Below are 17,681 nucleotides of genomic sequence, written 5' to 3'. Positions count from 1 at the left end.
TGTTGTCCTTCAAAAAATGTAACTCTTATTTTCCATTTTCTTGACATCCAATAATCATCTGAGCATTACAACCGACTCTTACATCCTTTCGAGGTTTCTTTCCTTCACATTCAACATACTTTTTAAAGCCTTCTTTGAAACAATAAAACTTTTGAGATTAAAGTGGTGTGCCATCAAGTTTGCTATTGTTTTCCGAACTCTTCCGAACACTAAAACCAATATAACTAGCATACATATTATAATACATGTATGTAACTTCCTCTATTTCAAACTCCATGCCCACATATGGAGTTAAATTGATTTCGATGTCACTTACTACACACTGTTTTCCATGACAATCTATTCGCTTAGATGTAGTAGGACCCAAGGTAGTATCATCCATATTCTATTCAAACAAAACAAAATGTTTCGAATATTACACATTTCTTCAAAATAGATGTTCATTTCTACAACGATTATTTACCTAGAAAGTTGAATCTTCTTGGTTGATCTTTTAGCTTGGTTTAAGAACAGAGAGTGCTTAGAGCATGAGTTTTTGTTGAGCCAATTTTTCCCCTTGTAAATTTAAAGCATAAAAAGAGTTATAACAAAAGAAAAAAGAGTGCCATTGTTGAAGAAGAAGAAGAAGAATCAGGAGATAAGAATGAGAAGAGCTACAATTCCAAAGAGAGTGATGAGAAGAAAGTGAGAAATTGGTTTTTTTTATTAGGTAGAATCTTGAGGCAAAAAGCTATTAGCAGAAAAAAGTTAACAGAAAAGCAAAGGAAAAAAAAAGTGGTTTATATATGGGACATGTATCCTCATGTTATTGGGAACTACAACCACACAGATGGAATGACAAGGTCCCCTTGCGTATATCCCGCAAGTGCACGGGTTTGTCGAAGTAATAATCCCGGGTGAGCGGGGTCGAATCCACAGGGAGTAGGGAATAGAAACACTTAATTCGATTCTCAGCTATGTAGGAGATCAATAGTGATAAGTGTGGAAATGATTCAATTCTCAACAATAAAATCAACAAGTAAGAGAGTAAAAGTAAAGAAGAGGGTAAGGCAATCGATAAAGATGGGGTACTCGGATAATGCTCCGCCTAGGATAATCATTTCAAGTGCAAGAATCCTCTATTATGCTTTCTAATCAATGCAATAGTGAGTCGTGGAAATCCTTACATACATAGTCCCAAATCTAAGGTCAACTATGCCTAACTCTATACATGTCCCGGAGGAGAAATCGAACAATCTCAACACCTCGCACTCGCATAGAGTTGCAATGAGCTCTAGGGATTCCAAGTGATAAATCTCTTCCTAAATATAGACCTAACCCTTTGGTCCACGCGAAAGGTCCCTAGTGACAATTAAGCCCTAGATACTAAGATCACCTCAACGCTTCACTCCATTACACGCGCAACTAGGCCCCAGCGGAGGTTCATCCCTTAGACCATTCACTCTATTATGGCTGCAAAGAACTCGAGGAACGGAGGTAGAATCTATCACGCCAAAGGGGAAAGGGGACGCTCCTGTACCTCTCGACTCACTCTCTCAACCCTCTCCAACCTAGCTTTCTCTAACGCTCGTGGTGTGTCACTCACTCACAAGGTTACCAATAAGAACTCTCAACCCTAGTGTCACTCTAGGGGAAATGTTCATACAATCAAGCATTCAAGGTTGGAGCTCACAATAAACATCAATTAATTGAAAGCATAATAAAGAGATTCAATGAAATGAATACATCCTAGGGTTCATAAATACCCAAGTACCGACTAGGGGTTTAGCTCTCCATGGAGCTAAGTACAATCAAAGAAATAGAATGTAAAAGCAATGAATCCATAGACAAAACCCCCTCAATGGTCGTGTCGATGGTCTTGTGGAAAGTCCTCTACTCGTCATCCAAAGATTCCCTCGTCCGGTATAGGATACGCCTCGACGGAAGCTCCCCTACCAACCTTCTTCCTAAGGAATAACGATGTCGGAGCCATAGAACCTCTCCAAAACCATGGCCAATACCCCTCAAAACCCTAGCTGAAGCCCTCTCACAAGTTGGCGAAAAGATGGAGAAAAGAATACCAAAATCAAGGCTGAATTGGCTTTTAAATAGGGTCGAATCGGGCGACTCCACGGGGTGGATGGTACACGCGCTGCGTCGGAATTTCCACACGGCCGTGGATAATTTCCACACGCCCGTGTGGATTCTCTGCTTTCTCCGATTTCTCGGCCGTACCGTGAATAGTGTCGCTACGATGATATGGTACAGTGTTACTACAAAGCTCTGCTACAGTCTTCGACTTGAATAACTTCCCAATTCCATATTTTCATAGGGGTAACGCAAATGGGCACACGTTTACGTCGTGAATCACTTGCTTCTTCAATGATGTACATGTTGGTGGAGCTCTCGTTCTTATGTGCATAAATCAGAATGCTCGAGTGTGACTGCCTTTGTGCCCCTCCAAATGGATGTGCTCACTCGAATGCAAGGAGGTTGGCACACACTCTAGCATCTCACACCTGACCTATGTCTTCGCGTTTGAACCTTAGCAAGATTTCCTCCAAAATAGGTGAATTTTGGAAATCCACATTGGCCTATTTCCTTCATACTCGGCCTCACAACCCTACCTGCATAAAAGTAACATAAAAACACACATATTAGTGTAAAAACCTGAGAAAAGTAATGCTCAACATAAAGAATGAACACTTCGCATTCATATCGCAGAAGCACTTATCAAACTCCCCCACACTTAAGCTTTTGCTTGTCCTCAAACAAACATTAAAACATTCTGTGCATCAATGAAGAAAATATTGAAAGTGCTTGGCCTTAGGTTCACCGAGGCATACAAAGAAAGTATTCTACAAATAAGGAAAATTTCAACACTAAACACGAAAAATCAATGCTCTAGCTAAAAACTTGAATAAAAAATGACAACAAACCCGAATTTCGTGTTTGTGTGTGAACTCACTCAAAACAACCCAAAGTATACTCCTCAAAGTTCTAAGTACAAGGGACTTATTTATCTACAAAAGTGACAAAAATTTTAAAAGATGGTAGTAGCTTCACACATCCTCTAAGGTAGCTCTTTCCAAAGCGGCCGCTAATGTGGCTTTCACACTTTCGAGGTGGTAGCTCTTTCTACCCGAGTGGTAGCTTTCACTCATCCTATGAGATAGCTTTTTCTCTCATTAGGGCATAACTAGTATCCGACTTGTGAGAGTAGCTTCATACTTCATAGGTGATAGCTCTTTCCACCCAACAAATACAAATAAACAATAAAACTATTTTGTTCCTTCTTTTCATTTTTTTTTTGAATTTAGCAAAAAAAGTAAACCTAACTAGTCCCTTTAACATCGAACATGAGTTTCTAATAGAGTTCAGAGAGTGAGTAGTGCACTAAGTGTAAATCGGGCAAAAATTCCTAAAAATTCAAGCAAGAACTGGAGAATGAAAACATTCAATGTTAACAATTCTCCTAGACTTAAGAATACAATCATTGCAACTAAAGTGAACCGCCTTTGGCTATGTGAGCATATATCAATCAAGAACAATAGAAAAGATGTTCGCATTATGAAACTCCCCCCACACTTAAGTTGTACATTGTCCTCAATGTACACATGCAAGCTCACTCAAAATATATCATTCAAAAAAAGATGTGGGAGAAGCAATCAAAACAATACTCCCCTGAATCCTAGTGTTGCGTTTGATGAAGCTAATTCATTGGGAGTAGTGTTCCAACTGGTTGTGAAGCTCACACGGCCAAGTGCCGAAGCACCTTGGCCGTGCCCATGACTAAGTCTCAATTCCCAAGATGACAAGACCATCTGCACGCATACACGAGGGGGTTCAGTGAAGCTCAAGAAAAACAAAAATAACTCGAGTGTATAAAAGATAAAGCAATGAATACAACTCATTAAATGCAACATAACATAAACTCAGAAGGAAAAATCCTTTCTGAGTGAACAAGTCTAAAAACAAGAAAATGGAATAAAGTAAAATGTACGAAAGTAAAAGAAAAGTCAAGTGTCGGAGTCGCTCTCGGGCTCCTGTGCTGCTGAAGTGGAATATAGTGGGTCCTCCGGTGCTGGGGTCAAGGATGGAGGTGCTGGAGCAACTGAGGATCTGGGTCTCAGGAGATCTAGAAGGAAGTCGAATCGGGCCATAAGATCTGTGTACTGAGCCAACTGCATATCCCGGAGCTCTGCTATCTCAGTACGAATCTCTCTAACATCGGTCTCCAGCCTCTCAATACGGTCATAGGCTCGAGTACCCGGTGCTATAGAAGATGGAGGAGTCTGCTGGACACCCCCCTGCAGTATCTCCTTCGCTCCTGGTGGTCTCAGCGGTAGCTGTAGTGAGAATATAAACCCCTGCCCCAAACCTCCGTACCAACCCCATCATCCTGATCGTATCAAACGCAAGAGGAGTGGGCACAACTGTCCTCTCAGCACCACGTAGAGTGTCACCCAAACCCATTCCCAGAATGAGTCCGGTGATATAAGGGCCAGCAAATAGTAGACCCACTCTCGTCGAATAACCCTGGTACTGCAAAACATCTGCTAGAATGCACCCTAAGTGAAGTGGTACATTGCGGGCCATAGAGTATAAGAAAAGCAGATCCAGCTTGGTCAAAGCGGCTATGTTATCTACTCGACCTGTCATGGACATGCTGATGACTGCGTGTACGTATCTGTAACTGAACCGGGACAAACTAGAGGCCTTCGACAATCCCGGTTCGTACTCCCCACGTCTACACAAAATCCTGTACGCATGATATGGAGTGACTGATACTGAAATGTTTATTGGTAGTCGGCCATACTCCACGGTACCTGTATAAGCGACATCGTACAGGCCCGTCCTAATCGAAAACTCAGTGATGCTCATGGAGAATGGATGTCCGAATGCCCGAAACTGTATCGCCTCTGTAGTGTCAACTCTCCCATGCAACAATCGAAACTCAAAGGACGCTAAAACCTCTAGCGTCAGTGCGCGGTAAGCTGGCTCACTAATCGTCAGCAGCCTCCTCCAGCTTCCCACTGCCAGTATCTCATCAATCTCATTAATTACCTCATCACCCTGCTGAATATCTCGAAGCACTTGTACATCCGCGAAGCAAGTCTGACCAAACCCAAGTGTTGAAAGTCTCTCGAAGCGAGCCTGATGCTCGGGGTTCGAGAATTCCACATGTATCGGCTCGGGTGAGGTGAGTCTGAGGCGCTTCACTTCGTTCTTCTTCGTGCGAGGTGCCATATATGTAGTACAAAAGAAGAAAATAATCAAAAATCTCAGAAGCAATATACTGCAGAATTCCACACGGGCCTATGGAAATTACCCATGCCCGTGTGGATCTACAAAGCGTGAAGCTCCAGCATGGGTGCACAACAAATCTTAACAATTCAATTTAAAACCACTTCTAAATGCTTCCTACACATCCATTATGCATGAAAATTCGCATTTAAAAGTATTCAATCCGTGAAAAACCATAATTGACGAAGAAAATAGGATAAAAAGGTTACTGAAGAGATGAATATGAAAACTTCTGAAATTCGGTAAGATTTGCGAAGAAAATTCCTCCAAACAGCGATGAAGGGTCGGAAAGATGATCGGGAACCGTTTTCCAGCGACTGAAGATGAAGAATGAGACGGATCACAAGGTTTTTAAGGAGAAAATCACATCTCTTGGAATTCTGTGTATCCCCACGGGCGTGTGGAAATTACCCACGCCCGTGCACCTCACTTCGAGAGCGCCACAGGGATGTACACACGTCCCTGTGCTTTCTCAGGAAAACACTCCTTTGACTCTGAGTGCTCTCACACGGGCGTGCGGAAATTACCCACGCCCGTGCGCCCGACACACAGGGGCAGATGCACGCCCCTGTGGCTTCCATAGACATCCGAGAAAAATATCAAGTCTTACACACGCCCGTGATGAAATTCCCCACGGGCGTGGACATTTACATGCTCAACTCACAGGGGCAGCCGCACACCCCTGTGTTTTCTCGGGATGGAGGGAACATCCTACAGAGATTTGCACGGGCGTGCGGAAATTACCCACGCCCGTGTGTGGTTCACAAGGTTGCCCACACGGGTGAGTCCACGCCCCTTTGTGTTCTCGGAAAAATCTACCCAACTCTGCAGGAGTTCACATGCCCGTGCGGAAATTACCCACGGGCGTGCGCCAGTTGCATGGTCATTCACAGGGGCAGCCGCACACCCCTGTGCCTTCTCTGGATGAGCTCGCAGTATACACCCACGGGCGCATCGAAATTCCACACGCACGTGTGTTTTCTCTGGATGACTTAGAAAAACCTGTAGGCTCTGCAGAACTATTCTGAACATGTTTACACACTCAGAGCCTGCCATATTATGCAAAATTTACTAGATAAAATTACGAAATAGAACTCAAATGACCAAACTTCGCCAATTCTCAACAAAACACACAATGAATTCTTTTAAAACCCACAACAAAATCGTAGCACAAGCACTTAAAAATTGAAACACCAACACTTAACAGTTTATTCATGAAAACAAACTAAACTAAAAGGTGCGAGAACAGTAAACACTTGGGTTGCCTCCCAAGAAGCGCTTGTTTAATGTCACTAAGCTTGACGTATCTTTCTTACCTCACGGGGGTTCATAAATGAAGGTTGCCCTCTTACCCATGGCTTGAAAGCATGATGAGCAAAGTCTCTTGAGGGTAGAGGGTGTACTCTCGGGCTTCGGACCACCTAGCAATGGTTCGTCCAACTTCCTTGGCTTATGTACGTCTCCAACAATCTTGGAGTGTTTTCGGTGGCGTCTCCGAGCCCTCTTCATTTTCCGGAGCACCGTCTTCAAGATCCCCGGGGTAGATGTTTCTTCTCCAGTCGAACCAAGAATCATTACTTCTTCATTGCTCTCCTCTTGATCGAACAAACCTTCATATGGATCCGGGTTGAACATTTCCTACACATATTCATCAACAAGCTCATCAGTAGTGTCTAGAAAGTATAAAGTGTCATCGAAATCAAGAGAATGCCACATGGCTTCAGCAAGGCGGTATGTGAGCTTGTCATCTCCAACTCTCAATGTGAGCTCTCCGCCGTCCATGTCAATAAATGCTTTGGAAGTCCGCAAGAACGGTCGCCCAAGTATCAAGGGTACATCCGCATCCTCATCGACATCTAGCACTACAAAGTCAACCGAAAAAATGTACTTGTCCACCTTGACAAGCACATCTTTAATGATGCCTCTCGGATGTCGTACCGTTGGGTCCGCCAATTGTAAAGTCATCCGAGTAGGCCTAGGCTCTCCTAATCCTAGCTTTTGGAAGAAAGTATATGGTATGACATTGATACTTGCCCCTGAATCTGCCAATGCCATTTCCTCACCTAAGTTGCCGATGTTACATGGAATGATGAAGCTTCCCTGGTCTTTCTTCTTGTTCGGCATGTTCTTATGCAACACCGCCGAGCATGAAGCATCTAGCACCACTGAAGCACTCTTCTCCAATTTCATCTTGTTGGTTAATAGGTCTTTCAGGAACTTCGCGTACTTAGGCATTTGAGCCAATGCCTCTACAAAAGGAATATTGATGTGGAGTTACTTGAACAGACTCAGGAACTTCTTATACTTTTCATCCCCTTGCTCATTCGTCAATCTAGAGGGGTGAGTAATTCTTGGCTTGAATGGTGGGGGTGCCACCTCTTTCTCTTTGTTTACTCCCTCCTCAACCTCTACAACCTCGGGTGCGTGTTCTTTTGGCTTTTCACTCAGAAGTCTCCCTTCAACCTCACGACCACTTCTCAAAGTGATCGCCTTCACATGTTCTCTAGGATTGGTTTCTGTGTTGCTTGGTAAACTTCCATGTGGCTTTTCGGAGAAAGACTTCGCAATTTGCCCCACCTGATTTTCAAGGTTGTGCAAGGAGGCGGTGTGATTGCGAAGTGTAGCCTCGACTGATTCAAACCTTGTATTTGCCGATTGAACAAATCTAGCCAAGTGCTTCTCCAAATCTGTCATTCGTTTTTCCAAGCCTGAAATTCTGTTTTCCACTTGAGGGGCTTGTTGCTGTTGTTGGAAACCCGATGGCCCCATGGTCTTCTGTGGTCCTTGATTACTCCTTGAAAAATTTGGATGATTCTTCCAACCTGAATTGTAGGTGTTGCTGTATGGATTCCCTTGAGGTCTCATGCCATTACCTACAAAGTCAACGTTCTCAACTGAAGAAACATCACCAATGATGATTGGGCAATTGGAGGGAGCATGTCCTCCACCACAACCGATGCAATTGGTCACGGCCGTAACTCTATTTGAAGCTATAAGATCTAGCTTCTTACTCAAACTCTCCACTTGGGCCGCCAATGAAGTTACCACATCAATTTCATGGAGACCGGCCACCTTTTTCTTCTCCCTAGCGTTCTAATGGTAGCTATTTAACCCTATTTCCTCAATCAATTGACGAGCCTCATCGGGGGTCTTGCTACCTAAGGTACCTCCTGCCGCCTCATCCAAAAGTTGCCTTGTACTCGGGTTCAAACCATTGTAGAAGGTTTGAACAATCATCCACTCCGGGAATCCATGTTGCGGACACTTTCGCAGGAGTTCCTTGAACCTTTCCCATGTCTCAAATAGAGACTCCAATTCCAACTGCACAAAGGATGAGATCTCATTCCTAAGCTTTGCTAATTTTCCGAGAGGGAAATAATGGGCTAGAAAAGCTTCTACCATCTCCTCCCATGTAGTGATTGATGCTCTAGGTAATGAGTGTAGCCACTGCTTTGCTCTCCCCTTTAAGGAAAATGGGAAGGCTCTCAATTTGATGGCATCATCCGTCACACCATTTATCTTCAGCATGTCGCACACCTCGAGGAAGCTCTCTATGTGACTGTTTGGATGCTCATCGGCCAAACTGTTGAATTGTGCGGACTGCTGCAGCATATGGATGAATGCTGGCTTTAGCTCAAAGTTCTGAGCTGTAATTGGGGGACGCACAATACTCGATTGTGTCCCCAACACTGAAGGTATGGCATAATCGGATAGTGTTCGTTGTTGCTCATTTTGTTCTGCCATATTTTAAGATCCTTCTACTTCCAAATCAGCTGGATTATGCTGTTCTTGCACAGGTTCTTTCCCTTTTCTTCTAAGTGTACGTTCAAGCTCAGGGTCTCCTTCAATCAATATTGATGGATTCCCTCCGGTCATAACCTGGAGCTGCACCAAAAAGAAAGAAAAAGACAATCAGAACGATGATAGAATAAGAAGATATGAATTAGATTGTGTGGTGAAATAGCTAAAAAAACAAAGTGCAAAGTATCTCTAAACGCCTAGCTCCACGGCAACGGCACCAAAAACTTGACAAGTTCCACTTGCGTATATCCCGCAAATGCACGGATTTGTCGAAGTAATAATCCCGGGTGAGCGGGGTCGAATCCACAGGGAGTAAGGAATAGAAACACTTAATTCGATTCTCAGCTATGTAGGAGATCAATAGTGATAAATGTGGAAATGATTGAATTCTCAACAATAAAATCAACAAGTAAGAGAGTAAAAGTAAAGAAGAGGGTAAGGCAATCGATAAAGATGTGGTACTCGGATAATGCTCCGCCTAGGATAATCATTTCAAGTGCAAGAATCCTCTATTATGCTTTCTAATCAATGCAATAATGAGTCGTGGAAATCCTTACATACATAGTCCCAAATCTAAGGTCAACTATGCCTAACTCTATACATGTCCCGGAGGAGAAATCGAACAATCTCAACACCTCGCACTCGCATAGAGTTGCAATGAGCTCTAGGGATTCCAAGTGATAAATCTCTTCCTAAATATAGACCTAACCCTTTGGTCCACGCGAAAGGTCCCTAGTGACAATTAAGCCCTAGATACTAAGATCACCTCAACGCTTCACTCCATTACACGCGCAACTAGGCCCCAGTGGAGGTTCATCCCTTAGACCATTCACTCTATTATGGCTGCAAAGAACTTGAGGAACGGAGGTAGAATCTATCACGCCAAAGGGGAAAGGGGACGCTCCTGTACCTCTCGACTCACTCTCTCAACCCTCTCCAACCTAGCTTTCTCTAACGCTCGTGGTTTGTCACTCACTCACAAGGTTACCAATAAGAACTCTCAACCCTAGTGTCACTCTAGGGAAAATGTTCATACAATCAAGCATTCAAGGTTGGAGCTCACAATAAACATCAATTAATTGAAAGCATAATAAAGAGATTCAATGAAATGAATACATCCTAAGGTTCACAAATACCCAAGTACCCACTAGGGGTTTAGCTCTCCATGGAGCTAAGTACAATCAAAGAAATAGAATGTAAAAGCAATGAATCCATAGAAAAAACCCCCTCAATGGTCATGTCGATGGTCTTGTGGAAAGTCCTCTACTCGTCGTCCAAAGATTCCCTCGTCCGGTATAGGATACGCCTCGACGGAAGCTCCCCTACCAACCTTCTTCCTAAGGAATAACGATGTCGGAGCCATAGAACCTCTCCAAAACCTTGGCCAATACCCCTCAAAACCCTAGCTGAAGCCCTCTCACAAGTTGGGGAAAAGATGGAGAAAAGAATACCAAAATCAAGGCTGAATTGGCTTTAAATAGGGCTGGAATCGGGCGACTCCACGGGGGTGGATGGTACACGCGCCCGTGCGGAATTTCCACACGGCCGTGGATAATTTCCACACGCCCGTGTGGATTCTCTGTTTCTCTGATTTCTCGGCCGGCTGTGAATAGTGCTGCTACAGTATATGGTACAGTGTTGCTACAAAGCTCTGCTACAGTCTTCGACTTGAATAACTTCCCAATTCCATATTTTCATAGGGGTAACGCAAACGGGCACACGTTTACGTCGTGAATCACTTGCTTCTTCAATGATGTACATGTTGGTGGAGCTCTCATTCTTATGTGCATAAATCAGAATGCTCGAGTGTGACTGCCTTTGTGCCCCTCCAAATGGATGTGCTCACTCGAATGCGAGGAGGTTGGCACACACTCTAGCATCTCACACCTGACCTATGTCTTCGCGTTTGAACCTTAGCAAGATTTCCTCCAAAATAGGTGAATTTTGGAAATCCACATTGGCCTATTTCCTTCATACTCGGCCTCACAACCCTACCTGCATAAAAGTAACATAAAAACACACATATTAGTGTAAAAACTTGAGAAAAGTAATGCTCAACATAAGGAATGAACACTTCACATTCATATCGCACAAGCACTTATCATGGAACTTCATGTAAGTCGTCCCCATCAATCAAATGCTAATTGTTGATATACACATGACAATAATATCATTGCATTGATATAAACCACAGGAATAGTGCAGTGATAATTAATGAAAATAATTGAATTATTTTACCAAAACAATAGTTTTGATTCTTTCTTGTCAATTATTACAAAATAGGTTATGTAGTTAGTATGAGGTAAATTTTTTGGCCGGTCATTAAGAAGAATCATCCAATAGTAAAGAAGAATCATCCAATACAGGATGTGATTGGAAGCATCAATGAAGGAGAAGACAACCAGGAACAGTAAAAAACTAGATTATCGAGAGCTGGCAGGATGTAAGTGTTACAACTCTCTCATAGAGCCAAGAAATGTAACTGAAGCTTTAAAAGATGAACACTGGATTATGGATATGCAGGAAGAACTTAATTAATTTGCTCGAAATAATGTATGGACTCTTGTCCTATGCTAAAAATATGTAAATGTCATTGGAACAAAATGGATCTTCAAAAATAAAACTGATGATAAGGGAAATGTTACCAGAAGAAAAGCAAGACTAGTTGCTTAAGGTTACACTCAAGTGGAAGGGAATGATTTTGATGAAACCTTTGCCCTAGTAGCTTGTATTGAATCCATCAGACTACTATTAGCCATTCCATGCAACATAGGATTCAAACTATATCAGATGGATGTCAAAAGTGGTTTTCTAAATGGCTTTCTGAATGAAGAAGTTTATGTTGAACAGCCAAAAGGGTTTGAAGACTGCCATCATTCAGATCATGTGTTCAATTTACAAAAAGCTCTCTATGGGCTAAAGCAAGCACCCAGGGTATGGTATGAACGTCTCACAAAATACCTGCTTGAAAAGGGCTACTAAAGAGAGGGATTAGACAAGACCTTGTTTATCAAAAAAGTTGGGTCTGATATCATGGTTGCACAAATGTTTGTTGATGATATTGTTTTTCGCTCCACATCTCAGAATCAAGTTAACCAATTCATTCTACTCATGCAACAAGAATTCGAAATGAGCATAGTAGGAGAGCTCAGTCATTTCTTAGGCTTTCAGATCAAACAAAGCAAGAACGGTATCTTCATTTCTCAAAACACATATGCTTCTGGTAAAAAGATTTGGGTTGGAGAATGGAAGACATGTTAGAACACCATTGAGTATTAATGAGAAACTAACTAAGGATGAGCATGGGAAAGACGTGGACCCAAATTTGTATAGAAGCATGATAGGTAGCCTGGTCTAGTTCACAGCAAGTAGACCCGATATTTGTTTCAGTATTAGAGTTTATGCACGATATCAAGCTTCACCAAAGGAGTCTCATCTGATAGTTGTGAAACACATCATTATATATATCAGTAGCACAACAGAGTTTGGCATTTGGTACTCTAATGATTCAAATACACACTTGGCAGTTTATATTGATGCTGATTGGGCAGGCAGTATAGATGATTGAAAGAGCACTTCAGGAGGATGTTTTTATCTGGGAAATTGATAAGTGCTTGTGTATAAGTAATATAAAGTATTCTTTTCTTACATTAAGCATCACTTTTATCAGATTTTATCTCTTATTCGTGTGTATTTGTGTTCTTTTGTGCATGTAGGATTGTGGAGACAAAGTTGAATGAAAGAAAGCAAAAGTAGATCGTGGATGTAATTGTTGATGAAGTTCTTAGGTTGAACAAATATGAAGACACAAGTTGTGCTCAAAGACATGTGGGTGTGTGCCAACCTCCATTGTGCTCAAGTGAATACATGAAGAGGAGGGGCACAAAGGCAGTCATACTCATTTGTTCTGACTTGTGTAACATTAGCAAGAGCTCTGTCAATGTGGTTTCATTGAAGATGCAACACGATCTACCGCATGGATGTGTGCCCATTCAGTTGGCCTCGATGATAAGAGTGGATTCTGGAGCATTTTGGGGAAGTATCATAGTAGTTTACTATAGCAAATCACTGTAGCAATTACTGTTCACCGCTCGCAGGAAACCAAATTTTGGAAATCCACACGGCCGTGTGGAAATTCCACATGCCCCCGTGGATGCCCGATTACAGCCCCTATAAATACCGTGACTTGAGATGTTTTAAGGCATCTTTCCCTGATCTTTTCCCATCTTTTTCCCATCTTTGGAGGCGCTCGTGGCTAGGGTTTGGAGAGGCTTTGCCTAAGTTTTTGGATCAGTTCTACGGCCTTCGACATCGAGTTTCTTTGGAAGAGTGTTATTGGGGGAGCTTTTCTCAACATCGATTTGGCGAGGTGTGCCCTAGGCTTGATAAGGGAACCTTTGAAGAAGACGAGGCGACTCTACAAGATCATCGATACGGACTACATGGGTGTTTTATCTATGGATTACATGCATTACTTTTGATTTCATTGTTGATTGTGTATGGCTCCATGGAGGGCTAAACCCCTAGTGGATGCTTGGACTTGTAAACCCTAGGATGATTTTGTTTTATTGACTTTCATTATACTTCTTTAGTTGATATTTTAATTGAGTTTCAACCTTGAATGCTTGTTGTATTGATTTTCCCTTAGAGTGACACTAGGTTTGAGAATCTATCTTGGTAATCCTTGTGGATGAGTGACACTCCATTAGGGTTAGACAAAGCAAGGTTGGAGAGGGTGGAGAGGGTGAGTCGAGAGATAGCGGAACACCCATTTTCCCTTTCGGTGTTATTTATCCTACCACCATGTTCCAAGAGTTCTTTGTGGTCATGATAGAATGAAGTGCTAAGAGACAAACTACACTAGGGCTTAGTTGCGCAAGCAACAGAGTGAAGTGTTGAAGTAATCCTTAGTGCTGGGGCTTAATTGTGACTAGGGGCTTAGTTGTGACTAGGGGTTTTTTCGCCTGGACCAAGGGATTAGATCTATATGAGATAATAGGGTTTGTCACTTGGAGTCCCTAGACCTTTAAGCAACCCTACACAGTATGAGGCGTTGAGAGCATTCCTTTCCTCTGAGACATAGTGTAGGGTTAGTCACCAATGACCTTAGGTTTGGGACCGTGTATCTTTGGATTTGCATGACTCATTAAATATTAGTTAGGAGTTAAATGATTAGTCTTGTACTCAAAACAATAGTCCTACAGTGATCTATGTCCGGGTACCCCATCTTTCTATCCATTGTCTCTCCTTATCCCTATTGTGCTTTCCTTTCTTCTCTTTAATTTTATTTACATTAATATTGTTCACTCACTCATGATTTGGTTTTCACTCTATCTAAATAGCATTACTATTTGATTCTAAGTACTATTCTTTGTGGATACAGCTACTCACTCACCGTGTACTTTATTACTTTGACGACCCATGCACTTGCGGTACACACACACAAGGGGTGTGTCAAGTTTTTAGCACCGTTGCCTGTTAATAGGCATTTTGGAAGCATTTTTCACTTTGCTATTTTAGCTATTCATCACTTGTTCTATTTCACACTTTCTTATTCTTCTATTTTCTGCTTTGTTTTTCTTTCTTTGGTTCAGCTCCAGGTTATGACCCGAGGAAGCCCTTCGATATTGGTTGAAGGTGATCCGGATATTGGAAGAAGAATTTATAGAAAGGGAAAAGAACCTCTACAAGACCAGTTAAATCAAGCTGAGATAGAAGGTGAAAGGTCTGATAATATGGCAGAACAACATGAGCAGTAGATAACACTCTCAGATTATACAAGACCCGCAGTTCTTGGCAGGCAATCTAGCATTATGCGGCCACTGATTACAGCTCAGAGTTTTGAGCTCAAGGCAGGTTTCATCGAGATGTTACAGCAATCATCATAGTTTAATGGTTTGGCCGATGAGGATCTAAACAATCATATTGAGAATCTCTTGGAAGTGTGTGACATGCTCAAGATTTATTGAGTAATGGATGCTGCTATCAAGTTGAGGGCCTTCCCATTTTCCTTGAAAGGGAAAGTAAAGCAATGGCTACATTCATTACCTAAAGCATTGATCACTGCATGGGAGGAGACGGTAGAAGCTTTTCTTGCCTGATATTTCCCTCTCAAAAAATAGGAGAAGCTTGGGAATGAGATATCTTTGTTTGTGCAAATGGAATTGGAGTCTCTTCTTTGATACATGGGATAGGTTCAAGGATCTCCTGCAGAAATGTCCTCAACATGGGTTCCCCGAGTGGATGATCATTCAAACTTTCTATCATGGTTTGAACCCAAGCACAAATGAGTTACTTGATGTAGTAGCTGGAGTTACCTTAGGAAGCAAGACCCCTGAAGAAGCTCGATATCTCATTGAAGAAATGGCTATGAACATTTATCAGTGGAACACACGAGACAGGAAGAAGGTAGCCGGACTTCATAAGATTGATGCAGTCACATCATTGGCAGCCCAGGTTGAGTTATTGAGCAAGAAGTTAGACACTCTAACTTCTCCTAGAGTGGCGGTCGTGATGAGTTGCACTGGGTGTGAGGAAGGACATACACCATCTGATTGTCTAATTTAGATTGGTGGTACCACTTCTGTGGAACAGGTTGATTTTGTAGGTAATGCAATGAAAGGCTAAGGAAATCCATATAGCAACACCTAGAATCCGGGGTGGAAGAGCCACCCAAACTTTTCTTGGAGTAATCAAGGGCAATAGAAGACTATGGCACCACCGGGTTTCCAAAAACAACAATAAGCCCCAAACATGGAGAATAGAGTTTCAGGGTTAGAAAACCAGATGACTAACTTAGAGAAGGCTTTGACCAAGTTCATTAAATCATCGGATACAAGATTTCAATTGGTTGAAGCCACACTTCGCAACCACACCGCATCATTACACAACTTAGAGAATCAAGTGGGCCAAATTGCGAAGTGACTTTCAGAAAGACCTCAAGGGAGTTTGCCTAGCAACACAGAGACCAATCCAAGAGAACATGTGAAAGCGATCACTTTGAGAAGTGGTCATGAAGTTAAGAGTAGGCTCCCTAGTGAGAGGACCAATATTGAGACACATGAGGTCGTAGAGGTTGAGGAGAGAGCTAAAGAGAAGAAAGTGGCACCCCCATCTCACAAGCCAAGAATCCTTTATCCTTCAAAATTGAAGAATGACCAAAATGATGAGCAATACAAGAAGTTCTTGGGTCTATTTAAGCAGTTGCATATCAACATCCCATTTGTGGAGGCGTTATCTCAAATGCCTCGCTATGCAAAGTTTCTCAAGGACCTCTTGACCAATAAGAGGAAGTTAAAGGAGAGTGCATCTGTGATCTTAGATGCTTCATGCTCGGCAATGTTGTAAAAGAATATGCCAAACAAGAAAAAAGACCCCGAAAGCTTTATTATTCCATGTAACATTGGCAATTTGGGTGAAGAGAAGACATTGGCGGATTCAGGGGCTAGCATCAATGTGATGCCTTATAAATTCTTTCAAAAACTAGGTTTGGGAGAGCCTAGGCCCACTCGGATGACACTTCAATTGGCTGACTGAATAGTTAGACATCCGGAGGGTATCATTGAAGACTCACTTGTGAAAGTTGACGAGAACATATTTCATGTGGACTTTGTGGTATTGGATGTTGATGAGGATGTTGAGGTTCCATTGATACTTGTGAGGCAATTCTTGCGCACTTCCAAAGCTCTCATTGACATGGACAGTGGGGAGTTGACACTAAGAGTTGGTGATGACAAGTTGACATATTGCCTCACCGAAGTCATGCGACATTCTCTTGACTTTGATGATACTCTATATTTTCTTGACACTACTGATTAGTTAATTGATGAATACGTGCAGTAGATGTTATGTCTAGACCCATTGGATGGGTTGCTAGATCAAGAAGTTGAAAATGAAGAAGCCTTGTCACTTGATCTATAGGGCAAGTTACAACCTATCCCGGGGATCATGAAGAAGATGATCCAAAAGATGAACAAAGCAAGGAGACATCACAAGAAGAGCCCCAAGGCTAATGGGGATATGCAAGCACTGAGTAATGGTGACGAACCCTTGTGTGGTAACAAGCTCGATAACTCTCCTTCTACCTTGAAATAATTATTTGCATCGTGCTTTCAAGGTTGTAGGTAAAAGGATAACCTTCATTTATGAGCCCCCGTGAGGAAAGGTCAGGTACATCAAGCTTAGTAATGTTAAACAAGTGATTCTTGGGAGGCAACACAAGTCTTTACTATTTTTCTAGCTTTAGCTTAATACTTGCATGAATAAGAGCTTTAGTGTTGGTGTCATGATTTTTAAATGCTTTTACTGCATTTCTCTCGTGAATTGTTGGTGTTTTTAGTGTGCTTTAATGTGATTGCCAAAGTTTCTAGGTCGTTTGAGCATGTTTTCATGTTTCTCTGGTCAGTTCTTTATTGTTTGTGCAGTATCTGTATATGCATGAGTGTGCAAAACATTTCTGCAGAGTCTGTAATTTTTCTAAGTCATCCAATGAAGACACATGGATGTGTAGAATTTCCACACTGGCGTGTGTTTCCATTCAAAGCTCAACTTCGCCATCCCTAGAAGACACAGGGGTGTGTGAATGCCCTTGTGAG

At 42.2% G+C, this 17,681-nt stretch overlaps 2 non-coding genes across 2 annotated transcripts; one reads left to right on the top strand and one right to left on the bottom strand.

Annotated features, from left to right (window-relative positions):
- Positions 1–8,533: 8,533 nt before the first annotated feature.
- Positions 8,534–8,640, top strand: LOC120283232. The gene has a single exon (XR_005543226.1). It is a non-coding gene; the product is annotated as a small nucleolar RNA R71 (small nucleolar RNA).
- A 6,572-nt stretch (positions 8,641–15,212) lies between these two features.
- LOC120283053 lies at positions 15,213–15,320 on the bottom strand. The gene has a single exon (XR_005543056.1). It is a non-coding gene; the product is annotated as a small nucleolar RNA R71 (small nucleolar RNA).
- Between the last annotated feature and the right edge of the window lie 2,361 nt (positions 15,321–17,681).

This window comes from Dioscorea cayenensis, chromosome 18 (genome assembly GCF_009730915.1).
Source record: "Dioscorea cayenensis subsp. rotundata cultivar TDr96_F1 chromosome 18, TDr96_F1_v2_PseudoChromosome.rev07_lg8_w22 25.fasta, whole genome shotgun sequence".
In the NCBI taxonomy this organism is placed as follows: domain Eukaryota; kingdom Viridiplantae; phylum Streptophyta; class Magnoliopsida; order Dioscoreales; family Dioscoreaceae; genus Dioscorea; species Dioscorea cayenensis.
Note: the sequence above shows the minus strand (reverse complement) of the source record. Positions and strands in the feature narration are given on the sequence as shown.